Source organism: Phodopus roborovskii, unplaced genomic scaffold (assembly GCF_943737965.1).
Source record: "Phodopus roborovskii unplaced genomic scaffold, PHOROB, whole genome shotgun sequence".
Taxonomy (NCBI): domain Eukaryota; kingdom Metazoa; phylum Chordata; class Mammalia; order Rodentia; family Cricetidae; genus Phodopus; species Phodopus roborovskii.
In genome coordinates, this window is record NW_026125278.1 from 354406 (window position 1) to 380000 (window position 25595).

Genomic DNA, 25595 nt, shown 5'->3' on the forward strand with positions numbered 1-25595 from the left:
TAAAGAGTTTATTCTTGACACTCTTTTTCCTCAGTCCCTGAACTAGTTAAAATGGCATTTTTAGTAAAATTTGTACAGAAGATATTTTCCATTATTATTACATTCAGCAATAGAAAATCACTTACAACAAGTATATTGTATAGAATCATAGGAATTATGATTTGCTTGACATGACAGATAACATGTTACCAAAGAACTAGTGACTCTTCTACTGATGCTGCAGCTTAAATTCTAACCATAGAATTATATATTTTCATTTAAAAGGGAAGCAAAACAAAACAAAAAAGAGTTCAATGATCAATATTTGCTTGAATTCACTGAACACAAGATCTCTTTGCAAATATCCTTTACTCAGATTCCCAGTGTTCATTCATTGCATGTATCTTTTCAAATCCTTAATATATACAACAAATTATGTGAAGCCTATACCCCTTAATTTGTTGCTCTGATACTCAGAATGGAGATGAAGATTTAAGAAAGAAAATGTGGAGCAAGCAGATTAGAAAGATTAAGGAAGTAAGGAACAAAAAGGCTTAAAAAGTCCTGATTTCAGCATGTCTCCACTGACCTCTGCATCACAGTGGTTTTCTCAAAGACAAGAAGACTGGAACTTCCTTCCTTGGGTGCTTAGTTGTCATGACTATTACTTACTTCCATCTTTTGATTCTATCTGTATCAGAAAATGTTAAGTTCACAGGCTTGCTGGTCTCAGAGTACAGTATGACTATATCAAGTAACTAGATATTTTCTGATACCCACAGTAGTGCACAAAAACCTGGTTAACATTTCCACGCCTCCACCAAGAGAGGAACTCAGGTATAAGAGGACACCATGCACACAGTGTAACACAGGCCCTTATGAGAAATGCTACTTCTAAAAATAATTTATAGTGAATTAAATTTTGAAAGTCAAGTCAAAAGTTAAAGAGCTTAATTTTGTTGATATTTATGACTACTGTTGAATACAAGAAATCACTACAAAGAGGCCATCCTGTACTCAGTTAGCTGCACAGGTATGCTATCTGGTCCATGACACACTCGGTATAAGAGTCGTCAACACTTATCCTTAAAATCACCCAAATAGAGTTTCCTTTTAAAAACTTTCTCCATAAATGTATGTGGATAAGAGCCATTTTGGAACTACATATTTGAAACCCATATGGCTAAAGGCTGCTAAATGCCTGGAAGATTATCATGAGAAGTTCTGCAGTCAGTTTTATATTCCCCATGCCCTGTGTGTATTTGTGATTATAAAATCAAGGAAGAGCATAAAAGAGAATCAAATAAAAGTATTATAAATACCATTTAATTAGTATGCTCTAGATCAGTCTGAATCTTTACAATTAGATAACAAGTTATCTTAGTTTCTTCTTGAGAAATATATGACAAAAAATAATGATGTTTTCAGAAACCTGTTTTCAGGCAGAATTTTTTTTTTCCTTTCCAAAGCTATTCAAGTGGTACTTTTATTCAACTGGCTAAGCACCCATTTGCTGGGCAGATACTAATTCTGATTAACTGCAACCACAGCAGATATCTCTTTGACATGAGTTACTTATTAGTCTGTACATGCCGGCTTCTATACTGATTGCATTAAAATACTGCAGTGTAAAAGACACTTTAATAAATTTTAGTGGTATTTGTATTCATGCCAAACAATTCTCTTAAGATCATAATGTCTTTAAGGAGACATTCTTTAGTAATTGGATGTGAAGAAATTTATATTATTTTTCATATATGAAATGTAGAAGAGGCCAATAGTGATATTAAAATATGCAAAAAATCAAGGCTATATGGTTATATTCTGTGGCTGTATTTGAATAAATAAAATGCACTTACCCTATAAAATTTCTCCTGTACCTCCAAAATATATAGAGTATTTCTGTCATTCAAGTTCAACCAATGCTAATGTACACGTTTACAACTATTGGAAAGCAGAATTTTCCTTGCAAAGATGAGTAGCAAGACAGGTTGAGTATTCATTATATACTAGCAATGTGTGAAAAAGATGGATTGAATTGATCCCTCTGGCAATTCTCATCATCAATAACAGTGAATGATGGTGTCTGGGGAAAACAACCTGCAGTCAACCTGCAATGCTTGCTCCATTTCAGAGCCAATACACTTGATTTTTTTAAGCCATTGCTGGTTAATGGTGCCATGTCATCCATTAGCTTGAATTTCAACATAGTTTTAGGGTAAAATATGCAGACCTGAACTCCACCCACCTTACTTCATTGTGTGAAAGTAAAATGGGCAATGAGAGTGATTAGATGTTTAACCTAAGCACTGCTTCAGCCTCAAAGCACACCTTTTGTCTTTTAAAAATGTTCCTACCTACAACATCACCAGAAAGTACTGGTGATTAAAAGGAAATTATTAAGTAAGAAATAACAGAGTCTAATTCTGTTAGGCACTAGTATTTTATAAAAAGCAAGCAACCTAGATCTGGAAGGGAGAGTTCTCCAAACTGTTCGCAGCAAATTAATGCTCTTGAATGATCAAATGCATAATTTCGTTTTTGCATCATTTCTTTCTAAATATTCTTTGCACATAAACACAGAATGCAAGTGGCAGCTTTTTACACATGTTGCTCCTGTGAAGATATAGTAAGCTTTAGCAACAGTAGGGTTCTTAAGCAGAACTCTTTCTTTCTTTCTTTCTTTCTTTCTTTCTTTCTTTCTTTCTTTCTTCCTTTTTGTTTCCTTTTTATTTATTTATTTTATATAATCATGTCCATTTAAATGAAAACAAACATTTATAGAAAATATTTGGAAATTTGGGCGTCATTCTTTCCAAACTACTTCCTGCTGGTAAGGGGCACTGTCATGAGGGATTCTAAGAAGATGCAGAAATCCTGGCTGTAGTCTGTACAAGACTGCTGCCAAGTAACAATTTGAGCTTCTGTGGAAAGGCTACCATAAATGCCCTTCCTGGAGAGTGAGATCAACAACTAACTTATCCATGGAGCCCTCAACTAATGCCTGTTGGAAACAGGAGCAAACACTCATACATAAACACTGAGTCGAAGTAGAACCCATATGCAGATGGAGAGAAGACCATCCAGCAGAAACACATAGAGACAGCTTACCTGAACAAGGAGGAGCTAACGGGCCACCAGATTGATAGCTGGGAAGACAGCATGAGACTGACTCAGGCCCCCCTGAATATGGTTCTCAGCCAGAAGGACTGAGCAGTCTAAGGGACCTCAGACAGTGGAGCCAGGATGTATCCCTGGTGCACAAAAGCACCTTGCAAACACATCCTCCATGGAGGGATAACTGCCTTAATCTAGAGACAGGAGAGAAGCCCTAGTCCCTACTTCACATGACCTGTCAGATCTACATGACCCCAACTGGATGGCTTTCTCCTACATATGGAATTGGGGTGGGGGGATGGGAGGGGAGGGTGGTTAGAGTGCATGTGAGAAGGCAGTGAGGGTAAAAGGGAGGGAAGGAGGGAGGAAGAAAGGGAGGGAGGAAGGGAAAGAGGGAGGGAGGAAGAGGGAACTGGAATTGACATGTAAAATAATATATTAAATAAAAAAAATGCTTTGACTCCAAAATTTAAGTTCAAGGACAAGTTCCTGGGGAAAAGGATTTCTATTTTTGTTTCTACAGAAAATGAAAAGCTGTGGATTCTTTCCAGACTAATGTGGTTTGATCAGTCCAGACCACCTGAAACAGAGTACCAGGTGATCCTACATTCAAAACAGCTGGACAGAGCAGCAGAACTCTTTCTTATGTTTGTTAATGAATTATTCTCTTTGAAGACATTTGGTCTGTGTCAAACATTCCACATAAGTATCATTTCCCCTGTTTTCTGTTAATATCTTATTCCCCAAACTTGGAAACGTTAATGAAGTAAACATGAGGCTTAAGTAGTATGAAGAGTATAATATTTAAAAAGATTTGAAAGTAAACATACCTAATATAGAGTTTTGTCTATATATGTTAATCCAAAAATTCCAAATAACTTTCAGTAGTAGAGGAATTAGAAGTTTAGCTATTTTTCACCTTCAGAAATCCAATTTCCCATTTGGTGGAAGCATTTGACAAGTCCTTGACACACTCACTGTTCCCAGGTATCTGGTTGTTCTTAATTATGTTTAGGACATAAACTTATCCACACCATTATCATTATTAATGTTTTGGCTTAATGAATTCTATGCTATACCTGACAGTACCCATGAGCTTTCAATGAATTTCCTCATATTATTTATATTCAGGCTAAATATACAAAGAAACAATGATCAGAGAATACAGATAATAGAACTGTGACTTTCAAATTCTACAGTGATCAGTCCAGAAATTTAACATACAGATATTGCCTTAGGACAATCACAATGCAGACAATATATTCTAAGTCACTGTTTTCTTGTTTCTTATACACTTGACTTTCACTTGTCCAGTCAGTATTGGTGATTACTAATCCACAGCAGTGATAGAGGGTGCCTGCTTCTAATTACTTCAATTCAAATCCCAGCTTCACACCTTACCAGTTCAATGAACTAAGACAATGCTACCTGAATGTATTTCTTGTGAATTAATATAAGGATAAACTGGGTGTCACAACACACATCTGAAATCCCAGGACTCAGGATGCTGAGGAAGAGGTCTTCTTCAAGTTAGGGTTAGTCTCTTCTACATAGTGAGACACCGTTTCACAACAAACAAGGAAGGGAAAAGAGTACAAAATGTATCATATGACAGTAGACTATAACCTCATTCCTGTTATAAACAATGAATTGGAGAGCTGCCTGGCTAACTCTCTGTATTTTGCTGATGATGCTTGTAATTGTTGCTATCTTCCATACATTAATATAAGATCAGTACTATCATTGTCTCTAGCACCCACATTTAAAAATAAATTCAGTCTGGCTGTTTCTGAGTGAAACATATTTCTTTGGGAATATAGTGAAATAAAGCTTTCTTTTTTTCTTGAGAAAATCTCAATAATGTATTAAGAACATTGTTGGTTGTGCCAAGAGCAGCATGATAAATATAGAAAAGTTTAAGTCAGTATTCTTTTATAAATTAAAAGCTATTATTTTTGTATGTGATAACCCTTGCTCATTATTTTAATTAGAGAAGATGTAAAGATGTAAACATACTTGAGTAAATATATATATTTATTTCCATGCATAACAGCCTTGAATTTTACTACCTAGGAAATTAATTCACCTATGACATATTTTATTTAATATTGTCTTAATTATATTAGTTTTTAAAATGTTGATTAATCTACTTATAGTTCACATTAACATCTAAATAAAATTACATTTTATTTTATTAAAATTTCTTCTATATTATCATTAAGTAGTCGATAGATATTAATGTAACATTCTACATATTTGTCTGAAATAATCAGCTGTTTATTTGCTGAGGAAGTACTGTTATATGCATTTATGATATAAAACAATAACTGATTTTGTTTGAGAAAATTTTAGAGGATAACTTCTAGATGATGCATTAACAAAAGCTCATCTTGGACATCTCCAAAATGTGATATATATATATATATATATATATATATATATATATATATATATATCTTATAAACTGCAGAGTCTTAGATATTTTGTCATAGTACCATGATAGCCCAAGATGTTAATCTTCCACATGAATTAATTATTGAAAACATGCATGCTTCTTTGTTGTCATAAAGTAGAAAATGAGAGATGAAAATAAAAAGGTGCAAAGATGTGATTTGGGTAATAATTTCAGGGGTTTCAGTCCATGATGTAACTGCCTCTATTACTATGGGATTATAATAAAGCAGAAGACAAAGTAGAAGGAGTGTTTTTGGGGAAAGCTGCTCACGAGTATACTGAAGCAGAGTAGAAATGAGGGAACAAAACCAAGAGCCACACACAAAAGGCCCCAAACAGGACCAAAATTTAGGTAATATCACTTTCCATGGTCTAACTGCTTCTATTCCCTTCCCCAAACTTTTAATCCAGCCAATGTATTGAACTGTTTATTAAGTTATGCTGTGATAATCTCCTTCTTCATAGAAGCACTCACCTATAAAGGTTCTGTGGTGTACTTTAATAATCTTGGGTGCGTATCAATCTACTGTAGTTGACAGTCAAGATCCATCATTATAAGCTTATTGTTTATTTCCAAGAAGGATAAAAAGAAGAAACCAACAGATCATGAGGATTCTAAGAAGCTAATGGAGACATTAATGATGAAACACACTTAAATTAGGACACTTTGAAGTGTGAATTCTTCCAATGCCATTGAAAGGCTAAACTATTTTAATTCACAATTTGATGGAGAGGGACAAGATCTGGTAATAGAAGTCCTATGCATGGATAGATATTGGTTCTGCCACATTTAGATTAAAACCCTAACCACAGGGATTGTACAGTCAGCATTTAATCAGTTGACTTCAGATTAAGTGAGGTGAACATAATTTTTAAATGGATATATAAACTAACCAACTCAATGAATACTAAATTCATTTTATATAAGTAGAAATATTTCTAAAAGTTTCTATGAAGAAAATTTAAATGCTATGCAAGTTGATGCCGATTCATAATACCATTTCATTACCAATAATGCTATTTCACAAGACCCTCAACTCTCTCTTAAATTCATGAACACTTGTAGGAATTTCTGTGTATCTAATATGTATTGCACATATACACAGACACACACAACCTATTTCATATTGTTCATATGTGCATGTGTTTTGGGCTGACAGTTTGGAGCTGACCAACCTATCAGAGTGATCCTCTCTGCAGGACATGATTCTTCCTCTCTCAGCTGCTATTGGCCACCAGTAGGTCCTCCTTTAGGTTGGGCCTCATGAAACTACAACATTCATATTTGCATATCACTATGGTTGTTCTCAAGAATTCCAAGGAAAGGCTATATTGCTGAAGAGAACATATTTCTCTCACTTTGTTCTTCTGTTTATTTGAAGTATACAATCCTATAGGATGAGATATAGAAATGTTTAGTCAAGCCCTTTACTTTTTTCTTCGTCAGACTAATATTGAATATAGAAAAAATTCTCAGTCATTTCAAACAAATTATTTTAAAAACATATTCTCTTTTTGGATTCCTAACTATTGAGTACACAAAATGAATACTCTCTGTTGTTTTTATATCAAAGAAACTAAACAAAATTCTTCCCTGTATTTGATATAGATTTCAGTAAGCCAGAATGTTTTAAGGACCATTTCTCTGTTTTTGTACCTAAAATAACAGTAATTTAAATAGTAATAGTGTTAGTAATTAATAGTAATTAAAATAATAGTAATTTCAGTTCTTGGAGGCTTAAACATAGAGAACAAACACTGCAAGGTGAATTGTTTATTTTGTTTATTTTATGTTTTATAATTACATATATTAATTAAGAATTTCAAACACCAAAGTTGTATATATCCCTGGAGGGCATTTCAACCAAGCATTCATTTTACATTATTGATCGAGTTCTTAAAATAAATGTAATGATTTGATGTTTGTTTTCCTGTTCTGTGGCATAATGAAAACGTGTGTTCCAAAAGAACTCTATAGACAATAAAAGGGAAAAAAATCTTTCTACAAAATGATTTTAATTCTTTCTAGTGGAAACCCCCTCAGAGAAACTACAAATATTATTTTAATTGTTTTTATATAATTCATTTATAATCGTTAATTTGCTCTGGGTAGAGATTTCACAGAATCTTCCCTTACAAGTTGCAAATGACTGTTTCTTTTTAATCTGAGTGTTAATGATGGACTGATACAATGTCATCCAGGGGAGGAATTTTCCAGTGTTGTCTCATTAACCAGATGACCCGCAGACATTGTCAGCACAACCCAGCCTAGGTGATTGATCACCAGAGCATGGAGGTTAGTAAGTCTCCCCCAGGTATTAATGTATAGCATCTTCACTTACCTCTGCCTCAGGTTTTTCCAGTAAAAGATTGATTTATTATGCAGCTTCAATGGGTATTTGTCAAACTCTTAATCAAGGAATTGTGTGTTGCTACAAGTAAATCAATGACACTCTGTGGCAAAATGAGTTTTACAGGGCATGAAAACACCACTTGAGGTGCAGGTACTATTCCCTAATAACAATGCATTTCTAGACATCAGTGTCGAGATTGTGGGAGGGAAAAGGTACCACCCCTTGACGAACAGGTACTATTGTAAAAAAAATGATTTTTGCCATTCCCCAAGAGAGAGAAACACAAGTCAAGCTCAGGTACACCTGGAGAAAGAAACACAGAAGATGGAAGTGAAAAGCGAAGAAGACAAACTTTGTGAAGGTGCTATGAAGGTAAGGTGATATGAGGAGACTACCCTACATAAGCCTAATAGACGGTGTTCGCATCATATATTACAACAAAATACTGGTTCAATTCAGACATTTAAGAAATCTTTGATGAACAGATAATTACTTCATTTTGGAATATTTCTAAATCTGGTGATTAAAGTAAACTAATTCAGAAAACACTTTTATTGTGATATGGCAATTCTTTTTCCTATGTACTAAGTCAGAACTCTTATTTTTAGGAAAACCAAAAAGCCTTTCTAAATACTCACTCAGATTCACAATATGCAACTCACAACTCACAAAAAAGAGAAAACTAATTCATATATAATCTTTCAAATTCAGCTAAATGTAAAGGTATGACATATGTTTAATAGTTCCATTAATATAAAATACCTAAGAGGAAAAAGATCCATCTAATTTCATATATTGTTTTTTGATAGGATAGTGGTGAACTGTTTTCTCTATCTGTCAGTGATGTCTTCATATTATTTCCCACACAAAATTAAAAAATATAGGTAAAAATTACATATTTACTTAAGGTAGTCTATACTGTGTTGTTTTTCTTCTTAGATAAAGCTATCTAATATCCTTCACTAATATTAGCTTTGCAAGCAAGTTTTAGAGTAATTGTCTCATCAAAATTGTAAGGATATTATAAAAATTAATTCATTAACAAATTTTCATATTGTAATGGGAATGGTTCATTTTTTTTCTCTCTGGTAACTGATTTGAAACAAATTAAAATAGAATTAGAATAATTAAAAACCTTCAAATACACCAGTAAATAAACACAAATTTCAATTTCATCAGAAAATTAGTTGGTGGAAACATCTCAGGGTTTGAAAGAGTTCTGCTAATTTGTGATCTTCTGACAGTGATTACTATGGTTAAATTTGTCAGCTTGGGGAGATTAAGAAATGCACCACGAAACAAGGATGGTTGAGGGGTCAGCATTAAATAGAACATTTATTTATAGACCACTATGGCTCAGAGATCATGACAGAGAAGAGACATTAAAAGAAAAAACAAACAACAAAAAACAGAGCTTGAAGATAGATGATAAGGACACCACAGTAGTTGAGCCTGCCTGCTAACACTGGGCTTGTGCACATCAGGCCAGCCCAACAGTCAGAAATGTTATTTCTATCTAAATAAAAAGGAAAAAATACAAGATAAGTTATCGACCTATCACTGTTTAAATGCCAAGTCTCTCAGCACCATTGTTTTCCCAGGCAAATCTGTGGAGTTGTTGACCTTTCATGGAGTTGTTTCTGTTCTGGCCAACAACGATCCTCCATCCTCTATTTGCCTCATGACTTTAGCATTTTTTTTTTTTTTTTTTTTTTGTCTCTTAGGAAGGGATTATTGGTGGAAATTCTGTTTACTGGGGTTTCTTGTTTCCACAGCCTGATGACCCAGGTGAGAGACATGAGTGTTTGTTTAGAATAGTTCTATAGGTCTATTTCTACCACATAGCCTGGCTATTTATGCTACATTCTTGTTGTTCTTGGAAATCAGAATGGGGCTCAATTAGAATTTTTTTTTTTCAAGACAGGGTTTCTCTGTGTAGCCCCAGCTGTGCTTGAACTAATTCCCTTTGTAGACCAGGCTGGCCTCAAACTCAGCGATCCACCTGCCTCTGTCTCCTAAGCTCCCAAGTGCTGGTTTTGGAGGATTCTGTAGAGAAGACTTTGGAACAATATATAATATGCCCACTGATTTTATTCAGAATTACATTGATCAAGGTATATTATATTTGCTCACCAAATTCCTCTTTGATTTTCAATATTTTTAGGGTAATAGACTTAGCAGTACATTGTTGAAATTTCTCTATTAATTACTATTTTCTAAGGAATTAGTATAATAAATATCACATCACCTGGGATATTAAAGATTATGGAATTTCCTGTTGCATGCTAACTCCACCTAGTCCAGTTTCCTTCTTTCTTTTCTTTTTTCTTTACCCGTGTGTGTGTGTGTGTGTGTGTGTGTGTGTGTGTGTGTGTGTGTGTGTGTGTGAGAGAGAGAGAGAGAGAGAGAGAGAGAGAGAGAGAGAGAGAGAGAAGTGGGTAATATTCCTGCATTTGAACTTAGAGAAGAATTTTCTACCAATGCCCTTTCATTTATAAAGCCATTGTTTTATATCTATCTGGAAAAAATGGAAATACAAATGCTTGCTACAAAGTGTATTTCAGGGGAAAAGCTAGGGATGTCTTCTTCTCAATATGCTGCTTATTAGTCCTTTCCTCCTATTGCACTGCTGCTATTGCTTCAATGATGATGCCTAAAAAACATTGAAATCTTGTGCACACAGTTAGGCATTAAGAGGATGGAAGTTAAACCTAATTATCGTATATCAAGATAAGAACTTGGAGAGACGATTATGATTAAACCCAGTGCCCTGTTTCATATAGATATTTAGCAGAGTTCCTGGACAGCAAGAAGACCTTATTAGCTTTGGCTGTTTCCACTTTGAGCTCTACAACTTTCTGAACAATGAACCTACAAAGCCTCTTTGCTTCATAACAGGTCCCGTCTTTACTATTCAATTATAGCATCTCCCTCTCATTGTGCTTGTGTTAACTCCATATTCCCTGACTCAGGTTGCTTAGCCTGCCCTTCCTCTTCTCCAGTCCACTCACTTATGAGTTATAATCCTGAGAGTCTGTATTGTTATCAAATATGTTTCTGTTACCATTAGTCCTTCAAAATTGCATTACATTTCCTCTTTCACTCATAACCATTTATTCTTTCTGTGTTATGGGTGCTTAAATGAATTAAAATTATGATTTACTCATGTTAATTAACTCTTAGAAAGTAGATGGATAATTTCCTAAAATCTTTGTACTGCTCGAATCTAAATAGCATTCCATTGTCTGTTCAGACCATGTCAATCCTACTTCTGTTTTTGTGTTATTCAGATCCCCAGTAGTATTATACAGTCCTCATTTTCTTGCTTCTCTTGATTTTTCTTCGAAATTCATAGCCTCTAACTGTTAGATACTAGCTAACTATACATCATATGTTTTTCTCCTATAACCCTCCCATAGATGGTCCATCCACAGTAATGCATTTGAATCTGAGCTGTGTTCAGAGAAAGAATTTCTGTTTATCACTTACCTCAAACTACAGACTATCAATATCACTTCTAAAATACATGTCTCTAAATTGATCCATAGTATTTATCTTATACAGTGTGCAACAACAGGCTTCATTTTGTCCCTAAACTCCTTTTCATTAGTCTCCTCCACCTCATTGGCTATATGGCCTTTCACTGGTTTATTCAGATTCCACCACATCATACTTGATTTTTCTTTTTCCTTCAGTAAGGACATTATGACAATCACCAGGTTATATAATATGTATCTTGATTTTGTTCAATTTGTCTTTATTTGCTAAGTGACCAAGCTAAGAATATTCTATTTAAAAAAAAAGATTCTTCATAATATTTTTCTACCTCTTAATCCATACTCTACAATCCAGCCTCTACAATAATTTAAATATAAGTAGCTCATGTTATTTCCCTGCATTGGATCGTCAAGTGGTTTTTCTAACTCCACCATTATTTGTACTGTGATCTAACACATTTCGCACACTTTTGTATTCATTCATATTCACTGTGCTCCTATAGAATCAACTCCCTTTCTCATCATACAACTTGCTTAGTCTCATTGAACCCCTGAATTTTTTATTCTGCATTTGCAGGGCTGGTTGTTCTCAGTGTTTATTTTTGAAAATTCTAACATTGCTTTACTTTTCTGCACCTTATAAACACAGTACCATGGTCAGTCAGCATGCTTTTTTTCAGATACATTCATTTGCTTTTAAATTAACTTACTGTTATGTGATATACAAAATATGAGAGGTGATTTTTCTTTTTTCTCATTCTCCATTTTCTTAGTACTTATATGCGTGTGTAAATTAGTAATTTTCTAGGCTTTTGATGTTGCACAGTTAGTAGCATTTGCTCAGGATATGGAAACTCCTGAGTTCAATCCATAGCACAGCATAACCCAGATATGATTCTACTTATTTGTAATTATCATTAAGGAGGTAGATTCAGGAGGAACATAAGTTTAGGGTCTTTCATAGCTAAAAATAAAACTTGAATTCAAAGTTGGCTAAATGAAAGCCTTTATAACACTATAATGTTATGTGTATATAAACATGTATATTTTAGCTTATGTTTGATGAATGACAATAAAATCAATACCCTCTTCATGTAGTACTATTCATCCGGTACAATAAGAAAAAAGAAAAGTTCCTCATCACAAGCAATAGTAATGATTTTTTGTCAATTGAAATGAGTATCTTAGGAAAATGAAGGTTATATATCATAGTTAATTAGTATCTGTGAGGTTCCAGATCAAGGCACCTTGGATTCAGAGACTGATGAGCGCTTGCATTTCAGTTTACAGAAGCCATCCTTTTGCTTCCTCTTCAGATGATGAAGCGGGCCAACAAGCTCCTTCAAGTATTTTCAAATAATATACTCTGAGTTCTTTTTCTATTTGTATCTTTTTAGTTTTCTTCTCTTACCCTCATTGTTTCAAGGAATGTTTGCAGCAAAAGTCTAGAAGATAATGGGATGTCTTCATTCTTTTCTTATTTTAGTTTTTCATAATTTAAGATAATATTGGATGCACATTTGTCTTATACAGCTTTTAGTGTATTGACATATGTTCCACGTGGTCCTTCTTTCTCTAAGAATTTACTGTGAATGCATATTGATTATTGTCAGACTTTTTCTGCATCTATTGAAATGATTATGTGATGTTTGTCTTTAAGTCTACTTACATGATTTGTTACATTAATTGACTTACATATGTTGAACCAACCCTGCATTGCTTCTGTAAAGCCAGCATAGCAAGATATCTATAAATGTGCAATAAACATCATTCGTATGTTGTCATAACCAATAGCTATCCAGTTGTACTGAAGGTCCACTTAGTAGTAGCGAGATTATACTTTGTAATCAAGGGCTAATGTTGTTGTGAACTTTAGAAATAATCTACTACCTCTATTTTCTAGACCACCACCTGTTACTAGCATGTTTTCCCAGCAACCTGGTACCACAGCCATGCAAGCCCCAAATAACACACAGAGATGATATATTAGATATAAAGCCATTGACCTGTTACTAGTGTTTCTTACTGGCTAGCTCCATCTTAAGTAATAACCCATTTCTATCAACCTATCTGGAGAGAGAGTCCAGAGTTCTACACTCTCCACCAGATATTGTGGTTTAATAAGGATTAGCAAAAAAAAAAAAAAAAAAAAAAGGCTGAATAGATATTTATTCAGGGAGAAATAACTTACAACAGAGACAGATTAACACCAGTACATTCCTGGTTCCAAGGATCTCTCCTGATGCTCTTCGTTCCTGTGCTGGAAGCAAGAGAGAACTCCTGGGCCTCTTCCCCAGACCTACTTCCCCCAGGTAACATCCACCCCTGTAACCACCCCCAATGGGCTTAGTCTGTGCCACAGGTGTAGACAAAGTGAATATTTAACTGCAAACAACATTCCTTTCTACATTATAAATGTTATTCTTATACTCAAAGATAGTTGTATCTACTAAAACTAATTAAAGAATCATCTTTTTATAGCAAATAAATTCCTTCAGAGAAAACCACTACTGAACTCAATGAGGAAATTAACACAACAGCAAATGATACATTTATAGCACAGCTCCTGGATCTGTGGCTCTTGGATATCATTGAAGAGAAGCAGAAAACTCATAAGAGTCAGAATACCAAACAAGTCTCCTGTGGAACTGTTTCTATTAGAAAGGGCTGCATGAACAAGACTGGAACAATGGCGATATCAATAGACATGGTAATGCAGAAGTCTGGAGACTTCATTGGGTCTCACAATTAGACAAATTAGTAGGCAACTAATAACCACCGGGAGAGTGAGAAATTAGCTTCTTCAAGAACTAAGCCCTCCTATGCATTTCTAATACAAAACAGCCATGCCTGACACTATATACATACCACCAACAAAAGTTCTGTGAAAATAAACTTGGGGCCTATGCAAGGACTGCAAGTGCTCATAACCAATGAGCCATCTTACCAGCTCCTCTACACTGTTTTGATTAAGTTTTTCCCTCTCTATGTTGTAGACAATATGGTAGTATAAGCTATTATTTCAAAATGTCGTCTAGCAGAGATTGCTAAATATTCCCAAACTGCTCAAGAAAGAAATGATTGTTTTTACTTGGTTTTGTGTCATAATTTTAGCTTAGATAACTCCAGAATGATAAATATGTTCGATCAGAACACAGACTAGATTACTTGCATAAGTAACATTTAAAAGAATTCATTATAATCTTCATTATAAAATGGTTGATTTTAGGCTGTAGCATAGGGAGTATGTAACTAGACAGCAGCTCTTCTTCAAGGAAATAGGATTTTGAACACATCACAGTATATTTGGTGTCTATACATTTCCTACTTGAATATAAGCTATATCTATTTTCAAGGTAAATGTAGAAGTCTTTGTTGAGCAGTGAAAATGTACTTAATGTAGGTAAATTGTTGTCTATTGATACATTTATAACATAACTATGCAAATACTAAAAAAATCCCAGTGTTGCTGATAATTATTAACATTGCCAAAAATTAGTCACTGACAAAATTCTACAGATATATTTTAAGTAAAGTAACTCAATGCAGAATGATTCTAGTTATATGATATTGTGAAAACATGAAAGGAAACATCAGAAGGAAATGTTGTAATTAAATGCTTTGTTTGGGTATTAAGTTTATGAAAAGGATGTATTAACTCAAAGCTGTATGTTTCTATTTTCTTCTGTTTTTAACAAGAAGGAAATATTTATTAATCAGTGACTATTTTTACATGTAAAACTTTATAGCGCTAAGCACAAATACTTTTTTTTCTATTCACATGCTTTAACCAGCACATTTTGTTGTATTGGAGCCACTGATGCATGTGCAAAAGCTTTGGTTGTAAATGAGCATATAATAGCAATGCAGAATAACTGAGAAGAATATTGCAAAACTCAGGAAATCTGGGGTTATTTTAATAACCAGAAATGATAGAAGTACAAAAAATGCATTGCTAAGCACCACAATGTGACTGACATTCTATCAAGTGGTATGTAAATCTCAGCCTTACCCTCTGGGGTCCATATACCTATCTATCTATCCATCATAAGGATATATGTGTTGTCAGCTTAACCTTTGTGACAACCTTAGTTGGCTAAGAAGTGTTATTCCCCTGTGATAGCAGAGAAAACTCAGAGATTATAAAGGTTATATGACTAGCCAGTATGCCACAGTTACCAGGTTGTGGAACATGAATAAATCTAAGCTCTTATACCTACTCAGCTACTCACCTCTCTGTTATTACCCTATTTCTACTCTTGAGGTCTATTTGTGCAGATTGTTCAAGATCTGAGGACCTTAGTTATAAGATAAGTGTTTTAGCTTATTTGATTTTAGCTTCAAATTTATAAAATAGTCTAAATTTTAATGAAAATATAGGTATATCACTTTCCCTGTTTTCTTTTTTCACAGACCATCCAACCCCTTCTATAATCTTTCAAATTACTTTGTTCGTAACTACATAATAGCATGTTGGGATTTTGTTTAGGTGTATAATGGATGCATAGCAATTGACAGGCTTATACTTTTCATATACAATGTTTTTAATTAAATTAGACACAAAATTGTTTTACATATCAATCCCAGTTCTGGCACCCTCACACCTTCCCGTTCCCTCCACCAACCCCCATCCCATCCCCTTTCTGCTCCCCAAGAAGGGTGACCCTTCCATGGGGAGTCTTCAAAGTCTGTCATATCATTTGGAACAGGGCCTAAGTCCTCATCTATATGTCTTTGTGGAATGGGAAACTAAATTCCATTTGTAGATTGGGATAAATACTGATCCACTACCAGAGGCCCCATAGACTGCCCAGTCCTACCAAATAACACCACATTTTAAAAATCTGGGTCAGTCCTATGCTGGTTTCCCAACTAACTCACTGGAGTCCAAGAGCTCCACTTATTCAGGTCAGTAGTTCCTATGGGTTTCTGTAGCCTAATCTTAACCCATTTGCACATTACTCCTCTCTGTCTGTAACTGGATTCCAGGGTTTTGACTTAGTGTTTAGCTGTGTGTGTCTGTTTCTACTTCCATTAGCTACTAGATGAAGGCTTTAGGATGGCATATAAGATAGTCATCAATCTCATTATCAGGGAAGGGCTTTTAAGGTAGCCACTCCACTCTTGCTTAGATTGTTAGTTGGGGTCATCCTTGTAGATCTCTGGACATTTCCCTAGTGTTATATTTCTCTTTAAACCTATAATGGCTTCATCTATTATGGTATCTTTTTTCTTTCTGTCCTCTATTCTTTCCCTGACTCAATCTGTCTGCTCCTTCATGCCCAGCTCTGCCCTCCTCTTCTCCCTTACTCCCTCACCTGACCATTCTCCCAATTTTCTTGGGAGATCTTGCCTCTTTCCCCTTCTCCAGGGGACCATGTGTGTCTCTCTTAGGGTCCTCCTTCTTTCCTAGCTTTTTGGTGGTGTAGATTGTAGGCTGGTAATCATTTGTTCTATGTCAAAAATACATATATGAGTGACTACATACCATGTTTTGCTTTTTTTGTCACTGGGTTGCCTCACTCAGGATAGTTTAATCTAGTTCCATCCATTTGCCAGCAAATTTCAAGATTCCATTGGAATTTTTTCCACTGTGTAAATATACCACATTTTCTTTCTCCATCCATTCTTCAGTTGATGGGCATTTAGGTTGCTTCCAGGTTCTGGCTATTACAAATAATGTTACTATGAACATAGTTGAACAGGTGTCTTTTTTTTAATTAATGTGCATCTTTGGGTATTTGACTAAGAGTTGCTACAAAAGGTTTTTCTTGACAAGGTACTAATGCAGAATACATCGTTGTTTATCAGGATTGCCTTTAAAGTGAATGATATCAGTAGTCATTAGTATTTTCATGGTAAATGGTAATTTCTGCCTCCATTTCACTATTATTAGCCTGGTAACAGATCAATAAGTTTATTTATATTAAAAAGAGGCATAGAATCCCAGCACTTGAGCATCAGAGGCAGGCAATTCTCTGTATTTGAGGCCAGCCTGGTCTACAAGAGCTAGTTCCAGGACAGCTTCCAAAGCCACAAAGAAATCCTGTCTGGAAAAAAACATAGATAAATAAATAACATAAAAGAGGCATAGTTTTGATTTAGGCCATTTGCAAGGTTTTTTTTTTTTTGTTTTCAATATAATCTATATAACTTGTAGATATAGCATTTTATTTAGATTCACATTAAATATCTTTTGTAGTTCTCAAATTAAAGGTTTCAATAATATATTTCACATCTGAATGTGTACATGTACATGAGATATTTCTATTTCCTAAAAGCTCAGCTTTTATTATGTCTTCCAATATTGATCATTTATGTTTTCATTTATGTTTAATTCAACACAATGAGTATTTTATTTAAACTTCTACTTTTCATGTGCCTGTTTAACTTTATTAAGGTTGATATTTGAAAATCCATTTGTTTAAATTCTGAAAAATGTATAAATTTCACAAGGCTTTATATATAATTGGGTTATTAAATTATTTTATAGGGAGGCATTATTATCTGGGAGGATTATTGAGAAAGAATCTTGTTAGTATATTTATTCCCAAATGTTATGAAGGTCAGTATGTATCCCAGGCTAGCCCTTAGCATCTAATTCTCTTGCTTTATAATCTCACACTGTGGGAATACAGACATACAACATCATCCAGTGGCCATGATATTTAAAACGTACTGACTTTTGTGTCACAGTTTATAATGTTTTAGTGTTTCAGAAGTTACCGAGATAAATATGCATTCTGTATTTTTTAGACAGATCAGTCTTTGATGAAAACTTGATCAAATGATTAAGAGCATCTTCTTCAACTATGTAAGTTCTTTCTTATTGTTCTGTGCTTGACCGTATAATTACATGGATACATACTGAATATATTTTACACTCTTCTTTGTACTTCATGGAACGTTCTAGACAATTGATCACATTCTGAGACACAAAACAATTCTCAACAGATATAAGTAAACTGAAATATTGTCCTGCATTCTGTGAGATCATGACAGACTAAGGCTGGATATCAACAAAAGAAACATCAAAAAGTATAGCAGAATTTTTCCTTTTGGGGGATCACAAATCATGACACAGTGGCATAGTTTTTTTTTTTTTTTTTTTTTTTTTTTTTGTTAAACTTATACTGTGTGTCTTTATTAACCATTTCACTTGGGGCTTATTACTCTTCTTACTCTGTGCATTTTGCTTTCACTGCTTATCTTTGTCTGGTTGGCTGGCATCTGCCTGACTTCCTGAACCAGAAGAGTCCGTCCTTCATTCTATCCTACTGCTTTTCTTGTTCTTCTTTCTCCTTTTCAAGATTCCTCCTCCTATTTATTCTTTCTGCCAGCCAGTGTTGCATATCACTTTCTTGCCTGGCAATTAACCATTACCTCCTTATTAGACCAATTAGGTGCCTTAGGCAGGTAAAAATGAAACAAATGTAGCACTTCTTTACATAATTAAACAAAGGTAACAGACAAAAGCAACAGACTTTTACATAATTAAAGTAATATTCTGCATCATAAACAAATGTAACACATTTTTGCCTTGTTAAAAGAATATTTTAGAACAAGAAAGTTTACAAACTCATGGAAACTGAACAACTTACTCCTGAATGAAAAATGGATCAAGAAAGAAATTTGAAAATAAATTAAGAATTTTCAAAACTGAATGAAGATGGACACAATATAACCAAACCCATCTCTAAAAGGCACTAAGTACCTGCATCTTTTTAGAAAAGCTCTTATATTATTAACAATAGCATACATAAAAACTCTAGAGTAAAAGGGAGTAAAAAAGAAGTAGAGAGCAAGAAATAAACAAACCCAGTCTGAATCAATACTATAGAAATAAAACAAATGAAAAATAAAAAAAAAGAGTCATGATTTGTTTTAGAGAAAATTGACAATACTGAGAAGCAGCCAATTTAACTCAAACAACAGAGAGAGAAGATCCAAATTAGCAAAATCACATAGTAAGGAACATAATAACAGGCAACAAGGAAATCCAGGGATTCATAAGAACATATATTTAAATCCTGTACTATACCAAATTGATAATCTAAATGAAATGGGGGATTTTCTGGTTAAACCATGATTGGATGAACAATTTAAGCAGAACTCTGATGCTTAGTGAAATACAAGTAATTACAAATCTGCAAACCTATGAAAACCCAGAATTGTAAAGTCAGTGACAAGGAGGTTATAATCTGTATAAACAGAGGTTAGTTAGAGAGTAAAAAACTAGTGGTGGAGGGATGTAAATCTCTAGAAAGAAGAAACAGAACAAATAGTTATGGATGGACAGGGACAGGGTTAAGATGATCAGTTTTCTTGGGGGATTTTGGACTGGAATAGGAGGAACAAATAGAAAGGAGGATGGAAGAAGAGGAGAGGGAAGGAATATGGGTAGAGATGGCTAAAACTAAGCACTGTTAGAGGAGTCATACGGAAATCAAACATACCACCAAATATCTAGGGAGACAGATTCCCATTTGGAAATATCTTCTCACCAAATAAAGCTTCTAGGACCAAGGATGGTTTACATCTAATTTAATCATTGGAAAAACAGGACAACGGAGAACCCCCAAACAATACAGGCTATTGCCAAAGCTATTGATGTCTCAACACAAACAGATGTCAAGACCCTGTTCCTAGAGATCACCCCTATACAACTCTATCAATATTGAGAAGTAGAACTGGTGCCTACCTAGAGTTTTTACCCATACCATGTTCAGGGTACTACAAGTTAATCTATACATTACCAAAAGAGAAAAATAAACACCACCCCAACTCAGTCTTTCCATCCGCAATGGTGAAATGCCTGTGAGATATGTTTTATAATTATTTGCACAAGGCTTGTAGTATTAACCAATCAATACCTGAATTTAAGACACATTTCTTGAGATGAAATCCATATTCAATGCTTCTTTTGTGTCCAATAACCTGATATTAGATAGTTCTGAGACCTAGAGGAAAATCAAAGGAACAAAGCAAGAGAATTTCTCTGAATGTTATTCGGCTTACTCATAGCTCAGTGCTTTGCTCAGCCATCATCAGAGAACTTTATTCTTCTAGTAGATTGGAACAAATACAGAGATTCACAGCTAGACATTAGGCAGTGAGAGACTTTGGAACACTAAGCCTTAAAAGACAAGTCTACATCAAATTTCCACCCCCAGAGATCAGGAAACTGCAGAAGAGGAGAGAGAAAGAGTGTGAAAGCCAGAGGGGTCAGATGAAAAGTAATCAAGAACTTGTAGACACAAATGGACTTGTGCACATATGATTTTACTGGACTTCATGGGACCCCACCACACAAAATCCTCGAGGCTTACAAGACAAGTGAACACAGGCCTTCTTCCCTAACACAAAAGTTATCTTCAGTTGATAACTATATACAAATAGAAAATTGGTCCCCAAAGAGGTCTCAATGGGGAAACAATACACTCTTAAATGAAGGTCCCATGTGCAGCAGTAAATGGACAAGCAAAATGAATCTTTGGAGGTTCTTTGCTTCATGATGTTAAATAGCGGACTTTCCTCTCATTCCCCCTGACTCTCTCTCATCTCTATGTCTCTCTTTTATTCCTTCCTTCCTTTCTTCTCTCTTTTTTTATTTTTTTTTTTTTTGACCTTAAATGTCTTTTGCGTATGTATCATGGCCTCCAGTTTTGTGGATTTTTTAAATAATATACCCGTGTGTGTGTGTGTGTGTGTGTGTGTGTGTGTGTGTGTATGTGTGTGTGTGTGTGTGACTTTTTCTTTTGCTCTTTTTTATTTGGTTAATTTTTCATATTCTGATTAGTTCATGTTTGTTTTATTTATTTTATTATTTTTATTCCTTAGATGGAGCCAGAAAATATGTATATCTGTATAGGAAAGTTGAAATAAAAATATTGTGTATGAAAAAACAATCTACTTTCAGAAAAGGGATAAATATATATATTAAGTGGAATATGAACATATTTATAGGTACATGTGCATACGGAAGACAATAAGCATGTATCCAATCCATTCCTTTGTCAGTGTGGACAGCAAAGATCCTAGTGGGATCTGATATCTAATATTATTATATACATAACAGATGCAAGGATTTCTTGGAGAAATTACTGATTAGAATCCATGGAAAGAAAATTTACAAAATTTACTTAGAAAAAAATCTTTTGTTGTTTGCATATAAGGAAGTTGTAAAATTACTGTATGGATATCACTGTCCTTGATAACATACTGAGACACAAAATGATTACACAAGTAAAACTCTAGATATTTCATGTAGCTGAGCCATCTATGAGGAGAATAAAATTACTCCCAAGTATGAGTGAATTTCCTCAGGGTACAGGAAAGAATGGAGAAAACAGAATGAAAACTAACCCCGATAGAGGCAAGTGGTCAAGGTCAATGACCACAGTGTTACTTTATCAAAGGTAATGCCACTATACTCTGCATCTACCATTCCAGCACCTAGCGGTCAAGTTAATATACCAATGAGACATAAATTATCTAATAATATTATTGAGGATAAAATATTCATTTATCTTATCTCTTCTAAGCATTTTAAAACTTGAATATGACAGTGTCATTGTTATAGAATCAAACACACACATATAAATTTCATAATTTTGTGAGTTATGACATTTGCACATATCTGTACAACTACTAATCAACATGACTATGCAGATGTTTTCTTTATCTTTTTTAGTACTAAAAGAACGCATGCAATAACAAAGCTTCTGTCACTGGAGGTTAGATTCATATAAATGGCACTGCGTGATAGGAAGTTTCCATTATCATTGCTATTCTTAGATTCAGCATGAGTATTTGAAATTCACTCATGTCATAGATGTATTCATAGTTCACTATTTTTGGTTTGAGGGATCAACCTAATAAATTGATATACCATGGTTTGATTATTTATACTATTCTTTTATGTAAAGAGTGTTGGGTTTCTTTATCTCTCGTTATTATACATAAACACTATTGTGACTACCCACATTCATTTGTGTGTGTGTGTGTGTGTGTGTGTGTGCATGTGTGTGTGAAAATTTACATTCTTTTCTCTTTTTTAAACACTTAGGAAAGTAACAGAATATGTCAGGTATTTGTATTTAGTAAAGTTTTTTTTTTTTGCTTTCTTTATTTATTATTTTTTCTTTTTTTTTAAACATATCGATCCCAGTTCTCTCTCCCTTCCATCCTCCCATACCACCAAAACCCACCCTCACAGCCCATGCCCCATCAAAATCTGCCAAATCATTTGGAGTAGGGACTAGTAAAATTTTTTTTTTCTTCTTCTTCTTTTTTTTTTTATGCATATAGGGTATTTTTTATTTAATTTTATATAACAAAGTCCAATTAAATGAAAACAAACATTTATACACAATATTTGGGAATTTGGGCGTCGTTCTTTCCAAACTACTTCCTGCTGGTGAGGGGCGCTGTCTTGGGGGATTCGAAGAAGATTCAGATATCCTAGCTGTAGTCTGTAGGGCTGTTTTGTCCAGCTGTTTGGAATGTAGGATCAGCTTGTACTCTGTTTCAGGCGGTCTGGTGTGATCAAACCACATTAGTCTGGAAGGAATCCACATCTTTTCATTTTCTGTGGAAACAAAAATAGAAATACTTTTCCCCAGTAACTTGTTCTTCAACTTAAATTTTGGAGTCAAAGCGTTTTTTTTTTTTTTTTTTGTTTTTTTTTTTGTTTTTTTTTTTTTTTATTTTACATGTCAATCCCAGTTCCCTCTCCCTCCCTCCCTCCCTCCCCCCAAGCCCTCCCTCCCTCCTTCCCTCCCTTTTGCCCTCTCTACCCTCTCCCATGCACTCTAAACACCCTCCCCTCCCAACCCCCCACCACAATACAATATGTAGGGGAATGCCATCCAGTTGGGGTCATGTAGATCTGACAGGTCCTGTGAAGTAGGGACTACGGCTTCTCTCCTATCTCTAGAATAAGGCAGTTATCCCTCCATGGGGGATATGTTTGCAAAGTCCTTTTGTGCACCAGGGATACATCCTGGCTCCACTGTCTGAGGTCTCTTAGACTGCTCAGACCTTCTGGCTGAGACCCATATTCAGGGGGGTCCGAGTCAGACCCCTGTTGGCTTCCCAGCTATCAGTCTAGTGGCCCTTAGCTCCTCCTTGTTCAGGTAAGCTGTCTCTATGTACTTCTACCGCATGGTCTTGTCCTCTCCATCTGCTTCTGGGTTCTAGTTTGACTCAGTGTTTATGTATGGGTGTTTGCTCCTGTTTTCAACAGGCATTAGTTGAGGACTCCTTCCCGGAGAGTGAGATCAACAACTAACTTCTCCAGGGACTAGTAAAATTTTTAAGAAAATGAAACTCTTTTGGAAAGTGAAGAGTTCCAGCAGCTCTTATTTTTTCAAATCATTGAGAAATTTTAAATAAGTCACTTAGTGTTATGTATTAAAAAATGTATGAAGCAGTACTTGGCTGTGATTTAATCGATAATTCCCAAACATTTATATTGAGAATTTTCCTGTGTACTTTTTTACTCTCTGTTTTGATTCTATAATACAGTATCATTTTTGCCCTTTGTTTACATTTTATGTTGGTTACTTGTTTTATAATTGCACTTTAAGTGTTCTTTATCTATTTTTTACATAAATATTTTATCATATCTGCAATTCAAACACATTTTCATTGTTCTTATCTTTTCATGTTTTTAATATATTAGATACTATTTCAAAAGATCTAACACATATATAACTGAAAAGCCTATTATTTTATTATAAAGCTGCCAACTAGGTAGGAATTGCTATATTCTCAATTGTTTGCATATTATTATTAAATAATGCTAATTTCAATTGCTCAAATATCCTTAATGTTCTTACCATAATGTTTCTTCTAAAATAAGCAAGTTAGATACAATGTTAAAAATACTCTATGACTGTGGGTATCTGCTTCTTTTTCCATCAGCTACTAGATGAGGGCTCTATGATGGTGGGTAAGTTACTCATCAATCTCATTATCAGAAAATGGCATTTATGGTAGCCTTTCCACTATTGGTCAATTGTTAGTTGTGTCAGTCTTGTAGGTCTATGGACATTTCTCTAGAGTCAGTTTTCTCTTCAAACCTATAATGGCTCCCTCTTTTATGGTCTCTCTCTCTCTCTCTCTCTGTCTCTCTCTCTCTCTCTCTCTCTCTCTCTCTCTCTCTCTGTGTGTGTGTGTGTGTGTGTGTGTCTCATTTCCTCCCCTGACACAATCTTGCTAGTCCCATGTTTTCTTCCTCTCCTCCACTTCTCTTTCCCTTTAGCTCCCTCTCTACCCACTGTAGCCACCACCAATATGCTCAGGAAATCTTGTTTTTACCCCTCTGTGAGGGACCTTGTATGAATCTCTTAGATTCCTTCTTGTATCCTAGTTTCTCTGGTGGTGTGAATTATAGGCTGGTGATCCTTTCTTCTATGTCTAAAATCCATATATGATTGAGTACATATCATGGTTCCTCTTTTTGTGACTAGTTTACCTCATTACGATGGTTTCTTCAAGTTCCATCCATTTGCCTGAGAATTTCAATTTTCCATTGTCTTTTTTCGTAGAGTAGTATTCCATTATGTAAATGTGCCATATCTTCTTTGTCCATTCTTCAGTTGAAGGACATCTAAGTTGCTTACAGGTTCTTGCTATTACAAATAATTCTGCTATGAACATAGTTGCTAGAATGGCAATGTCTTTAAAAATACATTGTGAGAGCTGGCAGTTGGCTCAGTAGGTAAAGTGTTTACTATGCAGTCATGAAGAAATGAGTCAGATACCCAACACCTAATAAAATGCCAGGCATAGCAGCAAAAAACAAAAAGTAGTCTATGACAGCTGTCCAACGTGAAGACTTATTGATGAGTTCTTAGATATTTCTTCGTTCCTAGCAAACAATAAATTATTTTGCTGTTTAAAGACAAAAGCACTATATTTATAAGCCCTTGGTGAAAAACTGAGCATTGATTTTTAATAATTTATAAGAAATTATGAAAGATTGAACTTTCTATTCTTATATTGTTTATATTCCTAGTTACTTACTTTCTAATTCTTTCCAAATTCTTAACCATCACTCTCCTTTATTTTGTTAGGAAAAGAATGATTCCTTAACATTGTGTTATGTAGGTAAAACTATTAGAAATAATGCCTACTATGTGCTAACAGATGTTTCTTCTCCAAAAATATTTTCCTTCCAAAATTATAA